At 41.9% G+C, this 25,395-nt stretch overlaps 1 protein-coding gene across 2 annotated transcripts in view; it reads left to right on the top strand.

Moving 5' to 3' along the window:
• TMEM63C (transmembrane protein 63C) overlaps positions 1-25,395 on the top strand; it is a 90,069-nt gene that overhangs the window by 6,030 nt on the left and 58,644 nt on the right. Inside the window, exon 1 of one of the 2 annotated variants that reach the window (XM_010947902.3) lies at positions 14,717-14,865. The exons of the other annotated variant lie outside the window; for it this stretch is intronic. The gene's annotated coding sequence lies outside the window, so the exon portion shown is untranslated. Of the gene's footprint in view, positions 1-14,716; positions 14,866-25,395 lie in introns of those variants that run through there. 2 annotated transcript variants of the gene reach the window in all.

Below are 25,395 nucleotides of genomic sequence, written 5' to 3'. Positions count from 1 at the left end.
CTGCTAGGTCACCTGAAATGGTGAGTTTAAGAACTCCCCTATTTTAAGCTGGCATCCCAAAGGATGATTCCTCCAGCATAACAGTGAATTAAAAATAAATCGGTCCCTGCATAAGTTTTTAGCCAGGGCTCTTGTCATACCTGTGATCAAGAAAACCTCAATGCTTTAACTTGACATAAGGCATTTCCAGTATGGTAGTCCTCAGCATTCAGCAAAAGCAAATGAAAATCCTCTCTGGGGAAAGTACTATCTTCCTAGGCCTCAAAGTTTTTCAGCAAATACTTTTCAAATGCATTGTCTACTTGTATAGCACACAATTAAGTAAAAGATAACCAAGCACACAAGGAAACAAGAAACTATGAGCAAGAAGCAACAGAAACAACAACCAGCAGAAATGGACTCAAAGACTTGAAGCATTGGAATTCTTGATCACAGGCTATGAAATATATGCTTACTATTTATTTATATATATATTTATTGAAGTATAGTCAGTTTACAATGTTGTGTCAATTTCTGGTGTACAACATAATGCTTCAGTCATAGATGAACATACATATATTTGTTTTCACATTCTTTTTTTACCATTGGTTACTACAAGATATTGAATATAGTTCCCTGTGCTATACAGTATGAACTTGTTGTTTATCTATTTTATATATATCTATATATATATATTAGTTAGTATCTGCAAATCTCGAACTCCCAATTTATCCCTTCCCACCCTGGGTAACCATAAGTTTGTTTTCTATATCTTTGAGTCTTGTTTCTCTATTGTAAATAAGTTTGTTCATTTTTTTTTTAGATTCCACATGTAAGTGATATCATGTGGTATTTTTCTTTCTCTTTCTGGCTTACTTCACTTAGAATGACATTCTCCAGGTCCGTCCATGTTGCTGCAAATGGCATTATTTTATTCTTTTTTTATGGCAGAGTAGTATTCCATTGTATAAAAATACCACTTCTTACCAGTCATCTGTTGATGGACATTTAGGTTGTTTCCAAACCAGAGCTATTGTAAATAGTGTTGTTATGAACATTGGAGTATATGTATCTTTTGAATTAAGGTTCCCTCTGGATATGTGTCCAGGAATGGGATTGCTGGATCAAATGGTAAATCTATTTTTAGTCTTTTGAGGAATCTCCGTACTGTTTTCCATAACAGCTGCACCAAACTATATTCTCACCAACAGTATAGGAGGGTTGCCTTTTCTCCACACCTTCTCCAGCATTTATCATTTGTGGACTTTTGAATGATGGCCATTCTGACTGGCATGAGGTGATACTTCATTGTTGTTTTGATTTGTATTTCTCTGATAATTAGCAATATTGAGCATTTTTTCATGTGCCTATTAGCCATTTGTATGTTTTCATTGGAGAATTACTTGTTTAGGTCTTCTGCCCTTTTTTGGATTGGGTTGTTTGTCTTTTTGTTATTAAGTTGTATGAGCTGTTTATATATTCTGGAAATTAAGGCCTTGTCAGTCTCATCTTTTGCAAATATTTTCTCCCATTCCATAAGTTGTCTTTTTGTTTTGCTTATGGTTTCCTTTACTGTGCAAAAGCTTATAATTATGCTTACTATTTTTAAAAAAATAAAAGTCCAGCTTGAAACATCTTCATGTGGAAAAAAAAAAGAATTAAAATAAAATCTGTAAGAAGTGACAACAGTCAGTGTAAGTCATCATGTTAACATTTCAAAGAGAAAAAATGATCATTTTATTGGATGCAGAAGTGTTTGATAAAATTGAACATCCATTCATGATATAAACTAGGAGTAGAAGCATACTTCTTTAACCGGATAAAGGGTAGCTATAAAAATTATAGCAAATGTTATGCCTAGTGGTGAAACAATAAAAGTTTTCCCTTGAGTTTGGAAACAGACAATGCTATTGCAAATGGGTTTATTTTCTTAATTGCATTGTCAGATTCTTCATTAATAAGCTGTATAGAAATACAACTGCTTTTTGTATCTTTTGATCTTGTATCCTGCAACTTTACTCAACTTGTTTATTAGTTTTAATAGTTTTTTGGTTGATTCTTTAGGATTTCTATGCATAAGAGATTTCATCTGCAAATGGAGATAGTTTTACTTATTCCTTTCCAATATGAATTTCTTTCATTTATTTTTCTTGCTTAATTGGATAGAACTGTCAATTAAATGTTGAATAGAAGTAGCAAGAGCTGACATCTTGATGCCTTGTTCTTAATCTTAGGGGGAAAACTTACAGTCTTTCACCGTTAAGTATGATGTTAGCTGTTGGTTTTTCATAGATGTCCTTTATCATGTTGTAGAAATTCCCTTCCTTTGCTAGTCTGCTGAATGTTTTTATCATGAGAGGGTGTTAGATTTTTCCAATGATTTTTCTGCATCTATTGATATGATTATGTGTTTTTTCCCTTCAATCTATTAATATGGTAGATTTCATTGATTGGTTTCTGTATGTTGAACCATCCTTGCATTACTGGGATAAATCCACTTGATCATGATGTATAGTCCTTTAATATGCCATATCCCCACATTTATTCTTAATTTTAGTAATTTCAGTTTTCTCTTTTTCTCTTGTTTGGTCTAGCTGAAAGTTTGGCAATTTTGTTGACTTTATAAAAAGCAACAACTTTTGGTCTTCTTGATTCTCTCTGTTGTTTTTCTATTCTCTATTTCATTTATCTCTACTCTAATCTTTATTGTTCCTTTCTTTCTACTTGTTTTGAGTTTAGTTTGTTCTTCTTTTTCTGGTTTCTTAAGTTGGAAATACAGGCTATTGATTAGAGATCTTTGCTCTCTTTTTAAATGTAGAAATTTACAAATATAAAATTCCCTCTGAGCATTGATTTCATTACAACTCATAAGTTGCATTATATTGTATTTTCATTTTCATTAATCTCAAAAGTCTTCTAATTTCTTTTAGATTCTTCTTTAACCCATTGTTTAAGCATGTGTTATTTAATTTCTACATATATATGAGTTTCCAAGATTTCTTTCCATTATTGGGAAGAATTTTATTCCATATGGTCAGAGAAGATATTTTGTATACTTTCAGTCTTTTTAAACTTACTGAGATTTGTTTTGTGGCCTAATTTATGGTTTATACTGAAGAATGTTCAATACACATTCTGTTCTCAATACACATTGAGAAGAATATATACACAGCTGTTGTTGGGTGGAGTGTTATACAGAGGTCTGCTAGGGCTAGTTGTTCCATAATGTTATTCAAGTCTTCTATGTCTTTTCTGACTTCTAGCTTGTTGTTCTATCCATTATTTAAAGTGGAGTATTAAAGTATCCAACTCTTATTGTCAAACTATCTCCCCCTTTAATCTTGTCAGTTTGGGCTTCATATATTTTGGTGCTTCTGTTAGTAGGTACATATGTTTATAAATGTTATATCTTCATGATAGAGTGACCCTTTTATCATTATATGATGTCATTTTTTTGTCTCTTGTAACAATTTTGTCTTAAAGTTTATTTTTCTGATATAATATAGTCATTCTAACTCCCATTGATTACTGTTTGCATATACTATCTTTTTCCATCTTTTCACTTTGAACCTATTTGTGTCTTTGGAGCTAAAGTGAGACTCTTGTAAATAACTTACACCAATCCTTCTCAAACTATTCCAAAATATTGAAGAGGAGGGAACATTCCCAAAGTCACTCTATGAAGCCACCATCACCCTGATACCAAAACCAGACAAAGACATTACCAAAAAAGGAAAATTACAGGCCAATATCTTTGACAATAGATGCAAAAATTCTCAACAAAATGTTAGCAAACCAAATGCAACAACACATAAAAAGATCATATACCACAATCAAGTTGGATTTCTCCCAGGGTAACAAGAATAATTCAGTACACACAGATCAATCCATGTGATACAGACATCAACAAAAGAAAAGACAAAAACCACACAATCATCTCAATAGATACACAAAAAGCATTTGATAAAATTCAACATCCATTCATGATAAAAAAAAAAACTCTCACCAAAGTGGGTATAAAGGGAACATATCTCAACATAGTAAAAGCTATTTATGACAAACCCACAGCCAGCATAATACTCAACAGTGAAAAGATGAAAACCTTTCTGCTAAAATCTGGAACAAGACAAGGATGCCCACTCTCACCACTTATATTCAACATAGTATTTGTAGTCCTAGCCATAGCAATTAGACAAGAAAAAGAAATAAAAGATACTCAAGTTGAAAGGGAAGAGTTGAAATTGTCATGTGCAGATGACATGATATTTTTATATATAATATATAATATATATAATGTGTGTATATATAATATATGTATATAATATATAATTATATATGATATATGATACATATGTGTGTATATTATACATGTATATGTGTATACATATACATATATATCTAAAACCCTAAAGACTCCACACAAAACCTACTAGAACTGATAAATGAATTGAGCAAGGTAGCACAGATCTCTTAGCCTCCATTGTTCTTTATTCTTTTCAAACTGAATAATCTCAACTGACCCATCTTCAGGTGTACTGATTCGTTTTTCTGTCTGAACAAATATGTTGAGCTCCATAGCAAATTTTTAAATTTCAGTTATTGTACTTTCAACTCCAGAGTTTCTATTTGGTTCCTTATTTATAGTTTCTATCTCTTTATTGATATTCTGTATTTGATGAGGCATCCATTCTCATGATTCCTTTAGTCCTTTGCACTTGGTTTCCTTTAACTCTTTGAGCATATTTTAAATGGTTGATTTAAAGTATTTTCAATGAAGTCCAATGTCTGAGCTTCCTCAGGAACGATTTCTATTAATTGCTTCTTCTTGTAGTGGGCCATACTTTTTTGTTTCTTTTGATGCTTTGAACTTTTTTGTTGAAAACTGGAAATTTTGAATATTATAATGTGGCAGCTCTGGGAATCAGATTCTTCCCCTTTCCAGGGATTGTTGTGCTGCTTGTTGCAGTAGTTGTTTATTTATTTAATATCTTTTCTGAACTAATTTTGTAAAAATTTGTATGTTTTGTTGTGTGTGGCCACTGAAGTCTCTATTCCACTAGCTTTGTGGCTGGCTAGTCATTGGACAGAAATTTCTTTAAACATCTGGAACGACAACAGCAAAAATATCTCCCAGTCTCTGCAGACGGGCTCTGTGTTTGTGTTGGGGCATGCTTTAAAAACTCAGCCAGTAGTTCACAACTCTGCCTTCACCTTCACTTTCCACATGCATAGAGACTGAAGGTCAGCCAGAGGTGAGAGCTTAGGAACTTCTTAAGTCTTTCCAGAACATGAGCCCAGCCCTGAGGAGTATGTTTGCCCTCTAAATTCCCAGGTATATGTCAGAGCTTTTCAAAATCCTTATTCCCCAAAGGATTTCCCAGCTTTTCCTCTCAAGCTTTTTGGTTTAGCCTATTTTTGCCCCAACTGTTGTCCAGTACCCTTCAACTGTTGTTCAATACCCCAGGCAACAGTGATTGACTCACTGGCCTTTAAATGTTTTCAACAAATGCCTCCAGGTAGCCACCTCAGCAATGGGAGAATTATGAGTTAGGTGATATAAAGGCAAGGCTTTTGAGCTAATCCTCCTGGGAGCCACCAAACAGCTAAAAAAGAAATAACTGTAGTGTTTTCAAAGAATAGGATCAGTACTGCTAGCCTCTCTCTGCTGGTACTGGGAATGCAGGCTGTTGGCACCTGGAAAAGTTAAACACTGTAAACCATGTTCAGGATCTAGACAAGAAAAACTACAAAACTCTGATGAAAAAATAAAAGAATAACTACATGGAGAGATATTCCATGTTCATGAATGAGAGGACTCAATATTGTAAAGATGTCAGTTCTTCCCAACTTGATCTATAGATTCAACTCATCCCAATAAAAATCTCAGCAAGTCATTTTGTGGACATTGAAAAAATAGTTCTAAATTTTTATATGGAGGGAAAAAAGACTGATAACAGCCAGCATAATATTAAAAGAAAAGAACAAAGTTAAAGAATTGAAACTACCTGACTTTAAGACTTACTATAAAGCTACAATGATCAAGACAGTGTGGTGTTGGTGAAAGAACAGGCAGATAGATCAATGGAATAGAATTAAAAGCCCAGAAATAAATTCACATTAATATGGTGAACTGATCTATAATGAAGGAGCAAAGGCAATATAATAGAACACAGATAGTTTTTTCAACAAATGGGGCTAGAACAACTGGACATCCACATGAGAAAAAAATGAATCTAGACACAGATCTTATACCCTTCACAAAAAAATTGACTCAAAAATGGATAATAGAGCTAAAATTCAAACTGTAAAGCTCCTAGAAGATAACACAGGAGAAAAGCTAGATGACCGTTGATATGATGATGACTTTTTGGATACACCAAAGGCGTGATCCATGGAAGAAAGAACTGTTAAGCTAGGCTTGGTTAAAACTTCTGCTCTGTGAAAGACACTATCAAGAGAACAAGAAGATGAGCCATATACTGGGGAAAATATTTGCAACAGGCATATCTCATAAAGAATTGCTATCCAAAATGTATAAAGAATTTTTAAAAATCAAAAAGAAGAAAATGAATAACCTGATTTAAAAATGGGCAAAAGGCCTGAACAGACATCTCACAAATGAAGATATATAGGGGACGATAAGCACATAAAAAGATGTTCAACATCATCTGTCACTAGTGAATTGCAAGTCATAACAGCAGTTAGGTATCATGGCACAGCTATTAGAATGACTGAAATCCAGAACACTGACAAATATCAAATGCTGTCAAGGATGTGGAGCAACAGGAACTCTCATCCATTGCTGGTGGGAATTGAAATGGTATAGCCACTTTGGAGGAATTTGGCAGTTTCTTACAAAACTAAACATATTGTTATCATATGATCTAGCAATTTGACTCCTTAATATTTACCCAAATGAGCTGAAAACTTATGTCCACACAAAAACTTTCACATGGATGTTCATGAAGCTTTATTCATAATTGCCAAAACTTGGAAGTAGCCAAGATATCCTTCATGGGTGAATGGATAAATTAGCTAAGGTACATCCAGACAATGGAATATTGTTTACCACTAAAAGGAAATGAACTATTGTGCCATGAAAAGACATGTGGGAAACTTAAATGCATATCACTAAGTGAAAGAAGCATCTGAAAAGGCTACATACTATATTATTCCAACTATATGACATTCTTGAAAAGGCAAAATCATGGACATAGTAAAAGAATCAATGGTGGAGAGGAGAGAGAGAGATGAACAGACAGCAGAGAGGATTTTTAGGGCAGTACAACTGCTCTGATGATATTATAATGGTGGACATTTGTCAGAACCACTAGGATGTACAAGACCAAGAGTGAATCCTAATGTAAATTATGGCCTTTGTATGAAAACGATGTGACAAGGTAAGTTCATTGACTGTAACAAATGTACCACTCTGGTGGGGGATTTTGATAGTGAGGAGGCTGAGCACATGGGGGGCACGGGGAAATCTCTGCTCAATTTTGCCTTGAGCCTAAAACTACTCTGAAAAAGAAAGTGTGTAAAAATACTATGAAGCTGACCGGGACATTGTGCTGTACACCAGAAACTGACACATTGTAACTGAACATACTTCAATTTTTAAAAAATGAAAAAAAAAATACTATTAAGCTTTCTTACTGAGATTCAGCTGGGTTTTTCCCCCTCAGTTTACATTCCCTGGTTCTGCAAGCCTTTGATTAGTTTCCAGAGTTCCAAAAAAGTTGACTCTGATACGGCTTTTTTTTTTTTTTTTTTTTTTGCCACTTTATTCATTGCTTTTGAGGAGGGGTAGACTTTTGGAGTTACCTACTCTGCCAATTTCACTGACATCTTTCCATATAGATTTTAGACTTAAATGTAAAATGCAAAAAACTTCAAACTTGTAGAAGATAGTACAGAAGAATGTCTTCAAGTCCTCAGGGCCAGGAAATATTTTTTTAAATATGATATAAAGAGATGGATAAATTGTAGTAAACTAAAATGTATAACTCTTGTTTATCTGAGAACACCATAGACTGAAAAGGCAAGTCACAAAATAGGAGCAGATATTTGCAAGGATTTGTAGTATCTTTCAAATCAATTAGAAAGACAGCCCAATTTTTTAAAAATGGACAAAAGACTTGAACAGGTACCTCCCAAAAAGGAACTCCAAATGTCCCGTAAATATATGACCATATACCTCATCTCATCAATAAATCATGAAAGGCATATTAAAACCACAATGAGACACCACTAAAACCCTACGAGGATGGTAACAATTAAAGACCATCAATGCTAAATATCAGAAAGGATGTGGAGCACCAGAAACTCTCACCCACTGCTGGTGGAGGTACACACTGGTACAACCCTACTTTGGAAAACATCTTAGCATTAATGAGAAAAGCTGAAGATGCACATCCCAGTGTGGATGAGCACCCCGACAACTTCACTCTTGGTCTGAGAAACTCGAGTACATGTATACCAGGCATACTGGCATTGTTTTGGAAAACAAACTAAGGAACAAAAAGCTGTTAATAACCCTAATTTCCACCAACCAGGATAAATTAATTATGGCAGAGTCAAGCAGTGGAGTACCATGCAGCAGTAACAGTGAATAAACTACAACTGCATGCCACAACTTGGATGAATCTTTAAAATATAATGTTAACTAAAAGAAGCCCAACATGAAGTATATATAGATTCAGATTCCATTAGGGTCCACTTGAAAAAGAGACCCAACCAAACTCTATTGATTAAGGATGAATAATCAGGTGGTAAAAGTATAAAGAAGTGAAGATTACCATTAAGGTCAAGACAGGGATGTCTCTGGGTGCAGGGACAGGTAGAGGAGAAAGGGGCATGCCGGGGCAACAACACAGGGAAATGTCTGGTGATAATGTTCTAGTTCTTGCTTTGGGTAGTGGTTCCATAAGTGCTTTATGATTATTTGTTATAGTGCTTATTTCTGTATGTGTATTATATTTCACAAAGTTAATAAAGGTTGTAGAACAAAGAAAGTGTTCATTACTGGAAACGGAGGCCAACTCCCAGATACAGCAGAGCTGCTTTCAGGAGTCTGGCCATGGAGACGAGGTCCTCACTTTGTAACCCAGAAGAAGCCCAACAGGAAAACCATATTTCTGCCCCACAAGGATCTGCTTGAGGGGGGTCTATAGTTTCAATAAATATCAACATAAGGACCTAAGTATTCTTTTTTTTTAATTTATTTTTATTGAGGTAACATTGGTTTATAACATTATATGTTTCATGTATACATTATATTTCTACTTCAGTATATGTTATAGGATGCTTGCCACTGACAATTTAGTTTCTAAGTGTTCTTTGATGACCTAACTCTGCAGGGCATCAGCTAATCTTAAGACAGAACTGAGGTGAGATTGTGCAGGTTTCAAACCTCCAGATCCGTGCTGGCAATGCTCAGTTTAGCTCAGTTCTGGATGAGGAAACCCCATCTCTCTAATGGGCCTCCAGAGTTCCAGCGCAACAGTGGTGCTTCCTTTGTGATGTCATCAGCATCTCCACTGACTCAGCTCATCAGAAGTTTCCAATATTGATCACTGGTAGTGGCTGTTGTTGGTAATTGATGGTAACCTCTCACCAGTCATGAATTTCCCCTCTTCCAGGACAGAAGTACTAGTAAAAGTGGCTGCTGCTAGCTAGGACCATCTACCTGGCGGGGCCTTGGTGAGTGGGGACCCAGCCTGAAGCCAGGGGTAAGGAAGGGCAGGGAGGCCGGGGCTGCCCCAGGAGAGGGGAGACCTAGATTCTCTGCCATGAAGATCACATGGTTAAAGGTCCCTGACTTCCCCACTCCGGCCGCACCAGCTTCCATTGGGGGTTAGGGCTGTGTCTGGACCTAAGACTGAGGCCTTGTCCTCTCTTAAAATCCACAACTCTATGTCTGGTTGGACAGAGGACACTGAAAAAAAAAATTGTTTTCCATCCCAATACATTGCTCCCCTACCATCTGCACAGGAAATCAAATTCCCTTCTGTTTGGAAAGGCAGATTACAGTGTGTGACAGAAGCCCGAGCTCCCAAAATAGACTTACTTTCTTGGAGAGTCTTGATCTTACTCTTGGGGACAGGAGATACCCTAGAGTATCTGGATTGTCACTTAAAGCATGAATAGTGATGTGGTTCTGCCTTGAAAAACACTGTCCCTGTCAGTGGCATACACTTACTTCTGGATTCTATAGCAGAATCTGTATACCCTCAGGGCCATTACCTCCAAACCCACTTACCCCCTACCTAGCAGTCCTGCCCAGCACCAGGCCTCGGGATGAAGGGGACACTAGTATAGCTCTCCTGCCTCAAAGCCTAAAATCCCAGGAGTCAAACTGATGTGAAGCAAGCAGTGAGCCCACCTAGCTGACTCTTTCCTGGGCCTCCAACCTTTACCCTCTCATTTTGTGTTTTCCTGAGCATCTCATTTGGACGGTGCAGAAAGGTCATGCACGTTGTGTAGGTTGTGTACAGTTGTGTTTGTTTTTGGAATTACAACCAGTTCTGCAGTGAAAATCCTGTGCATGTTGATCTGGTGAGTTAGGGAAGTATTCCTGATAAAATGATTTCTAGACAACAGGGGTGGGGTCAGTGTGGGCTCATAACACTCTTGGCTGTGAGGGCTGTGCCCCTGCAGATCTTCACCAGGATGTTCTGGGACCTCAGGCAATATCACTGATCAATATTCTACATCAGCTGGTGGAACCCTTCTAAATTCTGGCACCTAAGGTAACACAGACTTCATCCTCTTAGTCATCAAGAAATATTTTTTTGAGTCAGCACTGTGATAGATACTAGGAGTAAAAAGTAAAAGGAGATACAATCTGATCTTAAAAGGGTTTATAATCTAGTGGTGGAGAAGGTAAATATCAATGAATCAAAATTACTACTTTCTGACCCACCAGGAGAAGTTTCATTTTGAATGGCTGAGTTGTCTGAATGCTGAAGGTTTCTACCCTTAAGCATGTAAGTTTTATTTCATGTTAACCATTTTTGATCAGAAATACTTTCTAAATATACCACATAATTGCTTTCCTTTTAAAATTAAACAGTCATCAGAATCCACTTTCTCATAATGATTCAGGATTGTTATTCTGAGCATTTCCAACGTTATCCTGTAATATAATGGTGCCCCCAAGGCCTCTTGGTGTGTTCCTAAACTAAATGATTCAAAACTTCTGAGTTTGTTCTATCTCCTCTTGCTCTAGACTTTTGCTAATTTCACTGTGCTTGCTTTTTTATAAGTCCTTTCTCCTTCCAGTATGCTCCTGCTCATCTGCTGTGGGCTTGAAAATCAGGAAACAAGGTTTATCATTTAGGCTATTGGTTCAGCTGCTGTCACAGAGACCAAGGTGCAAAGAGTCCAGTGCTCTTCTCCTTTTAGTTAACATGAAACTCAAGTTCTCAAAGTCCTGTTGATTGGCCAACTTTAGAGTGCGGTCCTAGGGCTGCTCCCCATCTCCATCTCCATGTCCATGGTCCAGTCTGCACAAGGGAAAAGATGAAGTAGTAAACAGGCAGCTTCCTTTTAAGAATGTGGCCCAGAAATGAAACAAATCACTTCCACTCACCTCCCATTGGCTGTAACTTAGTTCCATAGCTGCACCTGGCTGCAAGGGAAGCTGGGATATGTAGTCTTTAGCAGGGTAGCCATGTATCCAGGTTTTAACTTTGGAAGCTCTACTGCTAAAAGAGGGAAAGAAAGGATATTAGTGGACACTTAGCAGTCTCTGCCACACCGGATCTGTTGAAACTTTGTGTGGAGTAACTTAGGTGGGCTGTCACGGAAGACACAAGGTACTCTTCTGCAGAAAAAGCATCTGATTTTGACAGTTAACAGTTCCACCTGTTTGGGTTGCTCAGAAGGTTGCTCTGGATTATGTGTGCAGACAAGACACTGGAAGTTAAGAAAGCAGTCATGAAGACAGTAATGTTCATCGTCTTTCAAAGATCCTTCACCCAAATCCACACAAGTGAGAGCATAAAAAATGTTCTCAGCAGCCACAGGCCAGAGGCACCTTTCTTTGAAAGCCTCTCAAGACCACAAAGCCTCAGCTACTCATTCTCACATACTTTCACACCTTTACGAAGCACCTCCTACCAGTCTGACACTGATCTGGGTCTTGGTGTTCAGTTGGTTGGGACATGGGTTCATCTCTTTGACTGTCTAACCCTACAGCCCACCTGGCATTTCCATGGGCTCTCCTTCCTACTCTTCTGTATCTCCCTTTATTGTACATCCTTAATGCCTATCAGGTCTCACCTCCAGGAACTGGAGTGGATTGGATGTGGGCTCAAAAATTTTATCCCGTGGCTGCTGTTCAAAACCTTTCCATGGCTCCCTTTCACCTATTAAGTCGAGCCTTGTGTGTGAGGTCTTTTAAGACCTGCTTCTAGCCTCCCATTCCAGTCTCAGCTCCCAGCAGAGGGCGCGTTCAGGGATCTGGCTCATCCGAGAAGGCTGGTGCATAGGGTCTGGGTGGATGGCACTTTGGCAAAGGGAGTTGGAGAGTTGCTGACGCCAGCTCCAGGTCTGGGTAGAATACCCACTACCCAGTCTCCTCACAGGACACTAGGTCAAGAATGCCTAGAAATTTCAGTGCTGGAGTCTCTCCTCCATTCTATCTAGATCCTTCCAGGAAGGAAGAGGTTAACATTGACCAGGCATCTTCTGTTTGTGAAAAACTGAGCTAAGCATCTTACATGCATTTTATATTCACAGTAACTCTATAAGGTAGGTACTATTATTGAACTCCTTTTATTTGCATTATGGTACCTGTTTTACAGATGTGAAAATTAAAATCAGAGTGCTTAAGTATCTAGTACAAGGTTACACAGCTAGTAAGAGAAAGAGCCAGATTTGAACCAAGGTTCAACTATATTCAAAGACCATGTTCTTTTCACTTAACACAGGGCCTTTCTAAAGGAACAGCTATTACCCCCATACACAAGACCCTTAGTCTTTCCAGCCTGGAGTGAGACACTAGTTCAGTGATGAGGAAGCAGAGAAAGAGAGGACAAGCCGCTTTTGTCCAAGTTTTACTCTCTCCCACCATTACCAGAACACCAGCAGCAACATATTTAATATTTAACATTTACTGAGCATCTACATTGTATACAATATCTCATTCCATCCTCACAACCACTCTTTAAAGTTGTTATTATTATTCCCCCCATTTTGCATAAGCAAAGAATGAAGCTCAGAGAGGTAAAGTCCCATATTTAGATGGTCCAGCTGGGATTCGAATCTAGGCAGCTAAGAGTTCTTAAACACTGCTTTCGTACTTATCTGGTTTATCTTTGTTCCCACCAGCCTTTATCCTAGAAGAGAAGGAAAGAAATGTTGGGGCCAGAGGGGCCTTAGACCCCAACTAGCCCAGCCCTCTCAATATTACAGATGAGAGGGAAAAACAAAGTCAGAGTCACCCAAGATTGCACATCACTCTAGCAGCTAAGCCAGGGCTAAAACCCAGACCCCTGATGCCCTGTTGCCTGTGCATAATAGACATCCCAAATCCTTCCTGTCCCTTGAATGAATAAATAAATAAGTAAATGGGTGAGTTAGTGAAGAAATGGACAGATCTTGCCAGAATGCCTTCTGGCTCACTTTGGGTTTTCAGGGCATAGCTGGGTCAGAAGACCCAGGGCATGGGGGATAAGGGAGCAGGTGCAGGGTAGTGAGAGACAGAACCAGGGTGTGTCAGCCTGGAGGGAGTGCTGTGCTGCTTGTTAGGGGAACCAACCCTTGAAAACCCATCTATCCTTTGAACTTCCCCCTGCCCCTGGGCGTCTCTTGACCTTACATTCACACTGCTTCCTCTATGGCCTTCTTAGCACAATGCTAACAACTCTGTCAATATCTTACCCCATTATACAACTGTTGAAAGAGGGTCACTTTCAAAGATTGGAGAGCAGCCTGCCTCTCCCATTTAGCTATTGTACTGCAATTATTGGATAATGTCTATTAAATAAACGTGCCTAGGCTTCTTTCTGGGAGAGAGAAGAGTGGCTGTTTACTACTGCCCCTTACTTTGCACACGGATCTTTAGGGGTTTAAACACTGGCAATGACCCCAGGGTCAAAACTAGTGTCTTCGGCAGAGCTTCCAGGACTTTGATGAAACTGGAGACCCACAGTACTGTGGCCCAAGGCAAATTGGGCATGACCCAGCCCACTCCCTTGGGCCTCCCAGGCAGGGCTGTGGCCAGTTTGTATATCTTCCCTTTGCTGGCGAAGAAGGAGGCGGAACTGGGTACCAGCCACTAAGCTGGTGCCAGGAGCTGGTCCCTGGGAGGGGCCCAGAGCTCCTACCTTTGTGTGGTGGTGTGTCTTTTCTTGGTTTGGCTGGGGGCTAAGGAGGGTTGAAAGGGTATGTCCCTCAGAGAGCTTGAAGTGGGGGTGTGGGCTGTAGGGTGGGCAGAGAGTAGCAGACAGCTGCCGGGGCCCAGAGCATCGGAGGATGCTGGAGTGACTGCAGCAAGGGACCAGCAGCCTTGTATATTTGCAATGGTAATTTGCAGATGGTTCCTGGTGGTAGCTATAAGGGCTCTGAGGCGGAGCTTGGATCTCTGCATAAAATAATCCAGCCTGGGTTCCCCGGTGGTTCAGGCAGCCTTGGGGCGGGGCCAAGGTTGGCTTCTGCCGGGGAGGAGCCGGGATGCCGCTCCCACAGTGATGCAGAGGGGAATTTGCTGACAGTCCCTTGCCAGGTGGGGCTGGCTTCTCCAGACCAGCGAGGAGGAGGACTGGCTGGCAGTCTCCTCCCAGGTAGGGAGCGTGTTGCTTGTCACCGCATCCGGCGGCCTGAGTATCTTGCCTGGCGAAGGGGCTGTGGCGCCGAGGGCGCAGATACGGTGAGCACGAGGTTGGTATCAGCCAAGACTGATCCGGCTGGAAAAAGGGACGCAGAATCCGGGTCCTGGACAGGGGAGGGGGTGGGGCAGGACTGCTTGCTCTAGGCTTTCCGAGACCTCGGACGGGGAGGGATGGGGGCGGGGGAGACTGCGCCACTCTGAGGGAAGGGTGGAATGATCCGCCCACCAGAAAGGGCCGTGGCTTGGTCGGCCGTATTCATTGGGTCGGGGGTGGGGGTTGGGGCAGGAGGCTTGCTTGGGGTCCCCCGCCGCCTGCCTGTTGGTTGACTCTCTGGACCACCCTCACACAGGGATTCCCTGGGGTTGTGCCTCCCACTCACTGGTCTGGCATGGGAGGGGTGCGCTCTAGTCTACTCCGCTGTTACGAGTTATGACAGCGTCACCGCTGCGCTGCTGCTGTTGGGGGTCTCATTCTGTGCTGAGTGGGCTGGGCTTCTGGGCTCCCCAGAAATATGCCACCTTTTCTCTTATGCTTTCAAAGAAAGATTCTTGCCTCCATCCTCACCTTGGCCTTGAGAGAGAAACTTTGGATTTGGATGATGGACCTGGGGAAACTGAGGCACAGGGGTGCTGTGGTTTCACCAAGGTCATATAGCAGATCCTACAGAGCTGGCCTCCCAGGCACTTCCGTGACCTGATGCTCTTTGGAGGGGCAGGGGCCCAGCTTGCTCTCTAGACCTCTGGTCCAGTCTGGGGTGGACCCCTCACCCCAGCACCCCGTTTCCTCATTCTTGAGAATGGAGGGAGGTACAACTTGTGTGGGGGCTCCAGGGTGTCGTGGGTGTGAACAGTGCAGGGATCAGAATTGTCTGGGGACAAGAGAAAATTACTCATGAAAAACGCTCATCTGAGCAGAGGAGGCTACAGTTCCCTGCTGTCCTCATGGACTCAGGGAGAGGATGAGAGTTGGCTTCAGGGAGAGTAAGGCCCAAGGAGGCAGCCCATTTCTGGGCTTTAGTCTCACGTACCAGCCTTGATGAAAGTCAGGTGGAAGTTCCCAGGCTGCTATGGGAAGACAAGGACCAAGGAGGTGGACTTTCTCATTTAACGGCCCTTGTCTCCCTGGAGAACCGAGCTGGCAAGTCTGCCTTCTCTCAGCATCACCCTCTGTGATGTATCTCCTTAACCTTTTTCTCTCTCCAACTCCTGTCCCCAGGAGAAATGGAGTGCATAGGATCTGTTGCCCTTGGCTTTGAACTTCTCCTGAATTCACCTTGTCCTCCTTATCAGATGCCTTTCTCTGGAGGGAAACTGAGGCAGGCAGAAAGTTTATTTTATTTTAGAGCTGGAGCTGGGCAGTATCATTGCACAGGTGAAGAAACTGAGGCCCAGAAGATTGCTCCAGGTCCCCGCACACCGGTCTCCTGACTCCCCAGCCCACCACAGGGCAGACTGGACCAGGCCCTTTCCTCTCCCCTCCTTTCCCACCCCCCAGCCCCCAGCCCTGGTGAGGTGAGGCTGTGAATGCCTTCTGATGGTGGAGATGGGGTGGGTAGGATGGTATCAGTGATAGGGGACAACTTCAGCATCTTTTCCTCCTTTAAAATATGTTTTCAAATTACTTGGGAAAGAAGCAACTTGAAGAGGGGAGCCGAAGTCACCTGCTTACCTTCTCATCGTGGCCCCACAGGAGACACACAATTTCTGTGGGCCTCTCAGAGCCAAGAGCTGCTATTCTTCCTGCTCTGGGGCCAGCAGCTGTGATTATAGCTGTTGAGGAGGCCCACAGGCAGAGGGACTTCAGTTATCTCTCTGACAGCATCACAGGATAGGAGGTCCTGTGCAGCCAGTGATTCTGAGCAAAAGAATTACGCCTGGTGCATGAGTTGATGCTTTTCAGACACACCCTCTGAGCACAGAGCCCATGCGAGCTGGCCTCTGGTGATTCCATGGCATGCCTTGGGCTGCATGATGACCACCAGTAATCACTGGGTGAGCTGTGGGAGGGGATGGGTTCCTAGCAAACCAGATCAGAAGTAGCTGCCCATGGGGTGACAGTACAATGCCAGAGAGAGGAGGAGTACCCACCATGTCTGACTCCTCTGCCACGGTGCCCCAAGGGTCTCTTCCAGCCCTTCTCCAGGAAGAAGGCCACTGCCCCATGGTCCCCAGAAGCCAGTGGTGACAGAGGCAGAAGGAGGCCTTGGAGAGGACCTCAGGTCATGGGAGGAGAACCACTTACAGAACATAGTACCTGGTTCTGGACCAGAGCCCCTATTAGCTGGCATTCTGCCCTCAGTTTCCCTACCTGACAGCTGGGCATGAAAACACCTTTCCCAGATGGGTGGGAGGGCTTTGGAAACATATCAAGTGTTTATTGCAGATGGGAAGTGTTATTCCTGGAGACTCTGGTCTAGGTGGAAGCCATCTGTTTACGGCCTCGATGAGGGAAACGGGCTATTCCCTAACGGAGGATGCTCTCTGCCCCCATGACTAGTCTAGAGCCCCTTTCTAGGTTTGAGAGGCAGGCCCTCCCTCCGCAACCCAGTTTAAGTTATGTTTGGGCCCTTGAGAACTTCCTTTCCCTCCTTCTTGATTGCCTATGACTTTTAACAGGATTTCCATTCATAAAATGCTGGTGACTGGTAGCACAGTGGACCTTCCTGCAGGCCTGGATCCTCCCTACTGACTCCCGAATCCTGTGGACTCTACTCTGCTCCTTCCTGGGAAGCAGCTGGTGGAAGGACCATAGAGATAATGGGTGTAAAGTGCTGGGAGCTCTTTGCACGGAGTGTCCAGATGTGGGGAGTCCACAGGGCATTTAGGACCATGGATAGGCTCACTCTGGGAAGGCTGTAATGCAGGCGCTTAGGGAAAGTGCTCAGCTTCGAGTGAGATCAGTAGCTTTTAGTGCACTGTTTTGCCTGCTGTGGGGTCCGCTGTTCTTTTGTCTTCCATTCTCCAGGAGAGCAGTGGTTTTTGCAGCTCACTCACACATCAGCATGAGTGGTATAAACTGGGCTCCTTGTTCTTGCCCAGGAGGTGTCTAGTGCAATTTGTGCAAAATAGGATGACAGAGGAGCTGAGACGAGAACTGGGACCACTGAGACGAGAACGTGGGCAGCTCATGAGGTATGATGTGTCCTTGTTCTAGAGCAGTCTGGATTGCTCTGGGCCAACTGAGGGTGGCTCTTTAGAAGAGCATCAGTGAGCAGAACTCTGTGTCCTGTATTTCTAGGGCAGGGTTTGTACCCAAGCCATCATGTTCCTTCCCAGCACGCCTGAGGCCAGGACGGAAACATGCAGAGGCAGGGTGAGAGGGGTGAAGGTGCCCCACTGTCACTTCCTGCCTCCTCCTGGTGATGAGCTGTGTTCCCAAAGGGAACTGAAGCCTGGGCCCACTTAGAAAACCAAGATCTAAGTGTCCTGGGCTCCCTCCTTCTGCTTTTCCCCTCTTCTAATCTTCTGTTTTGCACGCGCACTCTGAAGACAAGCTCTGAAGAGCTGGGCTGGGGTGGCTGAGGAATGGCAGAGCCCTGTGCCTGCAGACCCTTGTTCATGCCAAGTCGGGGCCTCTGGAAGCCTCAGAGGATTGGAGGCAGAGAGGCCAGGCCAGCTTCCAGCCGGAAGCCAATCCTACTTTCCCCATCCCTGGGTGGCCTCAGCAGAGAAGGTGGCCCCAGAGATAGGAGCCTTCTCCTCCCTCTGGCTGAGTCTTCTCAGAATTGTGCCCAGCCAGAGGGACACTGGCCTCAGGCCATGGGGTCCTGGCAAAGGAGCAGGGCATCCTGAATTCTGTGGTGATACCTGTGAGCAAGATGGACCTATGGCCAACTGACAAGGGGTCTGGCTGTTTGTTGGGTTTTTGATGTGGAGGCCGACTGTGCTTGATGGAGGGCTTGGGAGCATGGAGGACAGGCACAGCAGACAATTTGCCTGGCGGCACTTGGAAGCTGGGTTTCCACCTGCTCAGTGCCTGCTTGCTTCACCTCTCTGAGTCTTCCATTCACAGATGGCGAAATAACCCCCACTGCATGGGGCCATTTGGAGGATGAATGGGAGGAAGTAGAAAGGTGTCAGATGTGTGCTTAGTGACTGGGAGCCCCCTTCTTTCCCTTAGCTCACCCCTTTACCTGCTCAGTGGCCAGTGGTCCTGGGGTCTCTGGACTGGCTGGCAACCACTGACCAATGATGTTGTTCTTCCAGACACTGTTGGAGCTGAGCTGTTCCCTTAAAAAGAGCTTCAGATCCCTGAGGACCTGGTAGAGGGAGATGTCTTCTCAGAGTCAGAGTCAGGGTGGGCAGGTGTGGGGGTGTCCTTCAGTACAGCAGGCAGGCTGTTACTGGGTCAGGGATCCCTCCTGGGCTGGGACCTAGTGTGCCCAGGCCCACGAACTAGGTTAGGCTTTGGGGAGACCTTCTCAGGCACCAGGAGCACATGAGCCTGAACAGTGTCCCTGGCCTGGGATCCTGGTGCCACTCAGCGACCTCACATTACTTTTTAATCCTCTGCACACCCAGGAGAGGGGCAGAGCGAGTGTGAGTAGCCCACTTGAGAGATGAGAAAGCTGAGTCTGAGAGAGGTCACAATAGCCACAACTACACGCATTCACAAAAGTGGCAGAACCCAACTGGCCCAGGGCACAGCCGACACATCCTCCACTCACCTGCACTTGCTGCTTCTGGTGGTTTTGCTGAAGTTGCTTAAGACAAAAGGACTCGGAAGGAAGGTCATGTGTTTTCCCCTTCCCTCCCACTCTGGGCAGGGTGCCCAGAGCTCGGTTTTGCTGAAGGACAGCAGGGAAAGTGGAAGGATAGGATTCCCACCCCACCCCCACGCCATGCTCTGGGACTCACTGAAGGTGTGTTTAGGATAGCTGAGCCCAGGCAGAGGGAGGAGATGTTGGGCAGCCAGACCCTGGCTCCACACTTCACAGAGGGGGCTCCTCGGAGCCCTGGTCCAGGCACCTGCACAGAGCAGTGAGGATGGAGGGGACAGGAAGCGATGAGCAAGCCCCTGGCCTGGGCTCACAGAACTGCAAAATGGAAGAGCAGGTAGAGCCCAAGTCCCAGTGCTCTCCTGTGGGTCTGCAGAGGAGACCCAGGCCCTGTGGCCCTGTTCTTTTCCCAGAGACAGAGGAGGGAAAGAGGTTGGGAGGACCTAAGCCTTATTCCAACAGCTGAGTATCCCAGCTACCTGCATGCTTCTTGGATGAATCATCTTGGAGCTCAGCTCTGACCTGGTCACTTCCCACTGGCTCCCCAGAGCCTGCCATTGAAGACTCATCTTGGGTTATGCCCAAAATACCTTGTCTAATCTGCCCTCCTGCTTCCTTCACTCTTCCCTCACACCCTGCTCCAGCTCAGAAGCTCTTCCTGCATGGGGATGGGAGAACGTATCAGATCACCTTGATGTTTTTATAAAATATACATACCTGGCTTTTCTACCCTTTCACCCCAGGCTGGGCTAAGAACCAATACTCTAGCAAATCAAATGTACTCTGGACTGTCCACCCAACTTCCCCCTCCCAGCTCAGTCCTTGTTCTCATCCCCATCTTCATCTATTCAGAGTCTCCCTGCTCTTCAAACCCCCAACTCAAATACCACCTGCTCCAGGAAGCCTTCCCTGGATCCCAGCCAGAGGAGGTCTCCTAGCCCTTAATGCACTTGTCCCATTTGTGTCTTCTGCTAGACAGTGAGCTCATCCTTTCATTTATCAAGTGTTCATTGAGTGCCAGTCACACACATGCCCTCCAGTAATTCATGGGGAAGGGGCAAGTAGGCAAGTCAACGGATAATGACAACAGCTTCAGAAATGCTCCAATAATGTCAGTACAAAGCACCAGGGGACATTTTGGCAATGGCAATTAAAGCTGAAAATGTACGTACTTTATGACCAACAGTTTCACATCTAGCTGTATAAGTACACAGAGAAACTCACACATGGGCATAAGAAGACAGTTCCAAGGATATCTAGGGCAGCAGTGTTTGAAACACAAAAAAGAGGTCTCAACCTCAATATCTACAGTACAGGAGTAGGCAAGTAAAACTGTGATGTTATACAGCAGTCAAAGTATAAATAATTGGGGAATTTTATGTTTTCTAAATTATACCTCAAGAAAGCTGATATATATGTATACACACATATTCTATATTATCATGAATAAATCTCAAAAGCAATACTGCCCCCCAAAAAGGAAAACAATACTGCCCCCCAAAAGGAAATTGCAGAATAGTACCATTAGTGAAAATTTAATTTTAATAAAAGTCACAACAGTATCTGTGATTTACGGATGCAAGCATGTTGCAGTGCTGTAATACCTACCAACTCCGTGCTTGGGCTGGTCTTGAAGAAGGAGAGAAGGTGCTACGACTGAAAGGGTAAAAGAAAGGACTTCTAATTTGTCAGTAACTCTTCTTTTAACAAAGAGGATCTGAAGCAAAAATGACAGAATGTTAACATTTGTTAATTCTCTTGGTTTTATACTTTTAAATTTTTTGTGTCTAGAATTTTTCACAATTTGAAAAAAAGAAAAAGTAAACAGACATCAGAAGAAAAACATTGACTTTTCCCAGGGAAATCAGGAAAGGTTCCAAGAGGGTGACAGCTGGGTGTCAAAGAAAGGGTGAGAGCTGGCAGGTTTAACTGGGTGAGGGGAGTTGGGGAAAGGAGATGTAGGGTGTTCAAGGCCAGGGAGTATGTGTGCAGGCTCTCTGCACTTTTTAAATGTTTGTCAAGCTGCCCCTCCCCTGCTACTTTCCTCATCTTCATCCCTGAATCCAGATCCTCTACTTCTGGGCTATGTACATAGTAAATAGGCTTCTGGGAAAAAAATGTCATTTGATGATTTTTTTTAAGTCCAGATAATCTAATGGGGGTTAGGGGAGGCATAAGCTAAATACATCAAATTGAACACTAAAATAGGGAAATAGCCACTGATACAGAGAAAATAGAATTCTTTGAGGACACTATGCTCAACCACGTGAAAATTCAGTTGAAAATCAGCTGAAACTGATAGTTTTCTGAGAAAATATAAATCATCAGTTTGACCCCAGGGGAACTAGAAAACCCCAACAGAACAACAATCATGGAAGAAACTGAATTGTCATAAAACTCCACTCCAAAAAGCCCCCAGGTTTAGACAGCTTTAAATTTCTACCAAACCTTCAAGGAAGAGATTATTCCAATGTTATTTAAACTGCACCAACTGTGCTAGATTGTAGAAAAGGAAAGATTCCAAAGTAGTCTATGAAGCCATCACAACGCTGACGAAGATAGCACAAAAAAAGAGAAAAAAATACTGCCCGAAAATCTCATTTATGAATATTGGTGAAAAATTCAGAAATTAATAGAAACAAATAGACTCACACAGCATTATGTTAAAAAGGTGAATACACCACAAACAAGTGGGGCTATATTCTAGAGATATAGATTCAGTATTAGGAGAACTATTAATATAATTGAACCAAACGGTTGTTCAAAAGAGATGAAAAAAATTACATAAACGGTTCCATAAAAGCTAAAAATATCTAAAAGGCATTTGATAAAATTCAACATATGTCCCTGGTTTTAACTCTAATGGGAATAAATGGACAATTTGTATCTGTTTGTGTGTTTGTGTATAAAGGAATATATATATATATATATATATATATATATATATATATATATATATATATATATATATATATATATATATATATGTATATATATATATAAGACAAGGAAAAAGTGACCACCATTACCTTCATTCTTTAACACTTCTCTAGAAGTACAAACCAATACAAATGTTGAAAATATAAGTTGTAAAGGCAAGCCAGTTTATCTATTTAAATTGTAGATGATAAGATTGGCCATCTGGAGAACGAAAAGAAAGAGATAGTCCATCAAAAAAACTATTAGAAATAATAAAGGAATATAGTAAGATGACTGCTAATAAATATTAAAAACAAAAGTGTATAGCTTTCCTGTCTATACACTTCAGCCTCTTTTAAAATATAATGAAAGGAAATATTTATAATATCAGTAAAATAACTAAAAATAACTAGAAGTAAGTCTAACCAGAGGGGGCCAAATCAGCTCTTACTACTGCTGCTTATTCCTGGTTCCCAGCAGTTAGAACAGGGCCTCACACATAATTATAGATATTTGTCGAGTAATGGAACTGGCTCACAGATCAATGAAACAAAAAAGTCTATCTAGACAAAGACCCAAGCACATCTAATATGTGGTGGTGATAAAAGTAATCACCAACATAAAGTATTATGCATGTGCCAGGCACTGTTCTACACCTCTCACCTGTAGCCTAACACATGACCCAGCCTGGAGCGTATTCTGTGTACACTTGAGAAGAATACGTATTCTGCTGCTGCTGAGTGGAGTGTTCTGTGTATGTCTATTGGGTCCAGTTGTTCTATACTATTGAACATATTCGAGTCCTGTGTTTCCTCATCGATCTTCTGTCTGGTTGTTCTACTCATTATTGAAAGAAACTTATTAAAATCTACTATTATTGTGTTACTATTTCTCCCTTCCATCTGTCAATGTTTGCTTCATATATTTGGGTGCTCTGCTGTTATGTGCATATATATATATATATATGTATATTTATAATTGTTACGTCTTCCTGGGGAATTGACTTTTTATCATTATATAATATCTTTCTTTGTCTCTTGTGGCAGTTTTTGACCTAAAATCTATTTTGTCTGATATAAATATGGCCACCCCTGGTCTCTTGGTTACCATTTGCATGGAATATCTTTTCCCTTCCTTTCATTTGCAGCCTACGTGTGTCTTTACAGCTAAAATGAGTCTCTTGCAGACAGCACAAAGTTTCAGCTTTCTGCGTCCTTTACCTTAAAAAACTCATTTAATTCTCACAATAACCCTATGCAGATAGTGCTATTATTGTCTCATTTTTTTCAAAGTTAGAAATATTTTATTTATGTAGAATAAAACATGAAATCATATCAAATAATAAGTGTTAGAAAGCTAAGTACCACAAATATCCTTAAGTCCATAGAAATAATATAATGTTTCTTAATGAACTACCTGATAATCTCCCTAATACTTCGTTTCCCTTTATTTTTCCCTATGTAATTCGGTTATCCCATTTTTAAATGAGGAAACTGAGGCATAGGAAGGTCAGGTAACTTCTAGATCCATTGAAGGTGGAATTTGAACCAGCACTTAACTCGGAGGTCATGCTCTTTGCCATCCATCCTAATACATAGTTAAACTGAGATTTTGAATCTGGAGGGAGAGTGTGGGAAGAGAAAATGGATTATTCAAACATGACTTTGAGATAACTATCTAGCCCCTTGGAGAAAAAAACAAAGCTGAGCCTACCACACTCCTAACAGTGAAATAGAGTCTAGAAAGAAAGTTTTAAAGGAGGAAAGATTAAAAAGAAAGAAAACCCTAACAATACTGGTAGAAAACATGGGTAAATAGTTTTAGAATCCTCTAATAGGAAAGACTTCTTAGTACAGAAAAATCTGTAATTTCTGTAGGCAAAAGGTACCATAAATAAAGTTAAAAAGGAGACAAATGACAATTTGCAATACACGTGACAAAAAGTTAATTGCCTTTTTAAGAAATTTATTTTGGCAGGGGCCAGGAGGAGGTAATTAGGTTATTTATTTTTGGAGGAGGTACTAGGGATTGAACCCAGGAACTCATGCATGCTAAGCATGGGCTCTACCACTTGAGCTATACCCTCCCCACCCCCAATTGCTTTAACTTAGAAAAAACTCTTAAAAACCAGTAAGATAAATTAGAAAGAACATAGACAATTCACAGAAAAACAAATGCAAAGGCTAATCAATCAATAAACATGAAAATAATGCCTACCCTTTCTGATATTTAAAGAATTACACATTGAAACAAGATATCATTTTCAACTCTCACACTGGCCAAGGTTAAAAATTCAATAATTCAGTGTTGTTGAGGGTGGAGGACAACAGGCACTCTTCATGCATGGCGGGGCAGTGCAAACTGGTTCATCCTCTTTGGAGGACAATTTGGCTCCACCTAACCTTCCACCCGTTACCCTTGGGGATTTGTCCTACAGCTAACCTCATGCATATCCACAAAGATGAATAATCAAAGATGTTCACTGTAGCTTTGTTTGTGCAGCAAAAATGTAGAAACAACCTAAACATCCACCGACAAGGACAGATTCATATAAATCACAGTGCATTGTTCAGTGGGACATTATGAGCTGCTAGAGGCATAAAGGATCTGACTCTTAACTATGCAGAGCTGTGAGATGTATATTAACTACGAAACAAAGATAGAGTTTGGGAATATGTTCCTGGTTGAGTTTAAAATAAAGATTCAGGCATAGATATATATTTGTCACTATTTATGGAAAAATTATTGAAGAAAACAAACAGGAAACTTGACAATGTTTATGTTTGGGAGTGGAGCAGAGGTCTGGGTTAGCAGGGAGATTTTTCATTGTGTCTTATCTTGAATAGTTTGATTTTTTTCCCCCATAAGTGTGTTATTTTCAGAACTCAAAAAGTAAATTTAAGAAGAAACCAGCTATACAGGGAGAATACTACTTAAAATGCC

This window comes from Camelus bactrianus, chromosome 6 (genome assembly GCF_048773025.1).
Source record: "Camelus bactrianus isolate YW-2024 breed Bactrian camel chromosome 6, ASM4877302v1, whole genome shotgun sequence".
NCBI classification, from domain to species: domain Eukaryota; kingdom Metazoa; phylum Chordata; class Mammalia; order Artiodactyla; family Camelidae; genus Camelus; species Camelus bactrianus.
The sequence above is the reverse complement of the archived record's forward strand: the minus strand, read 5'-3'. Positions and strand labels throughout refer to the sequence as shown.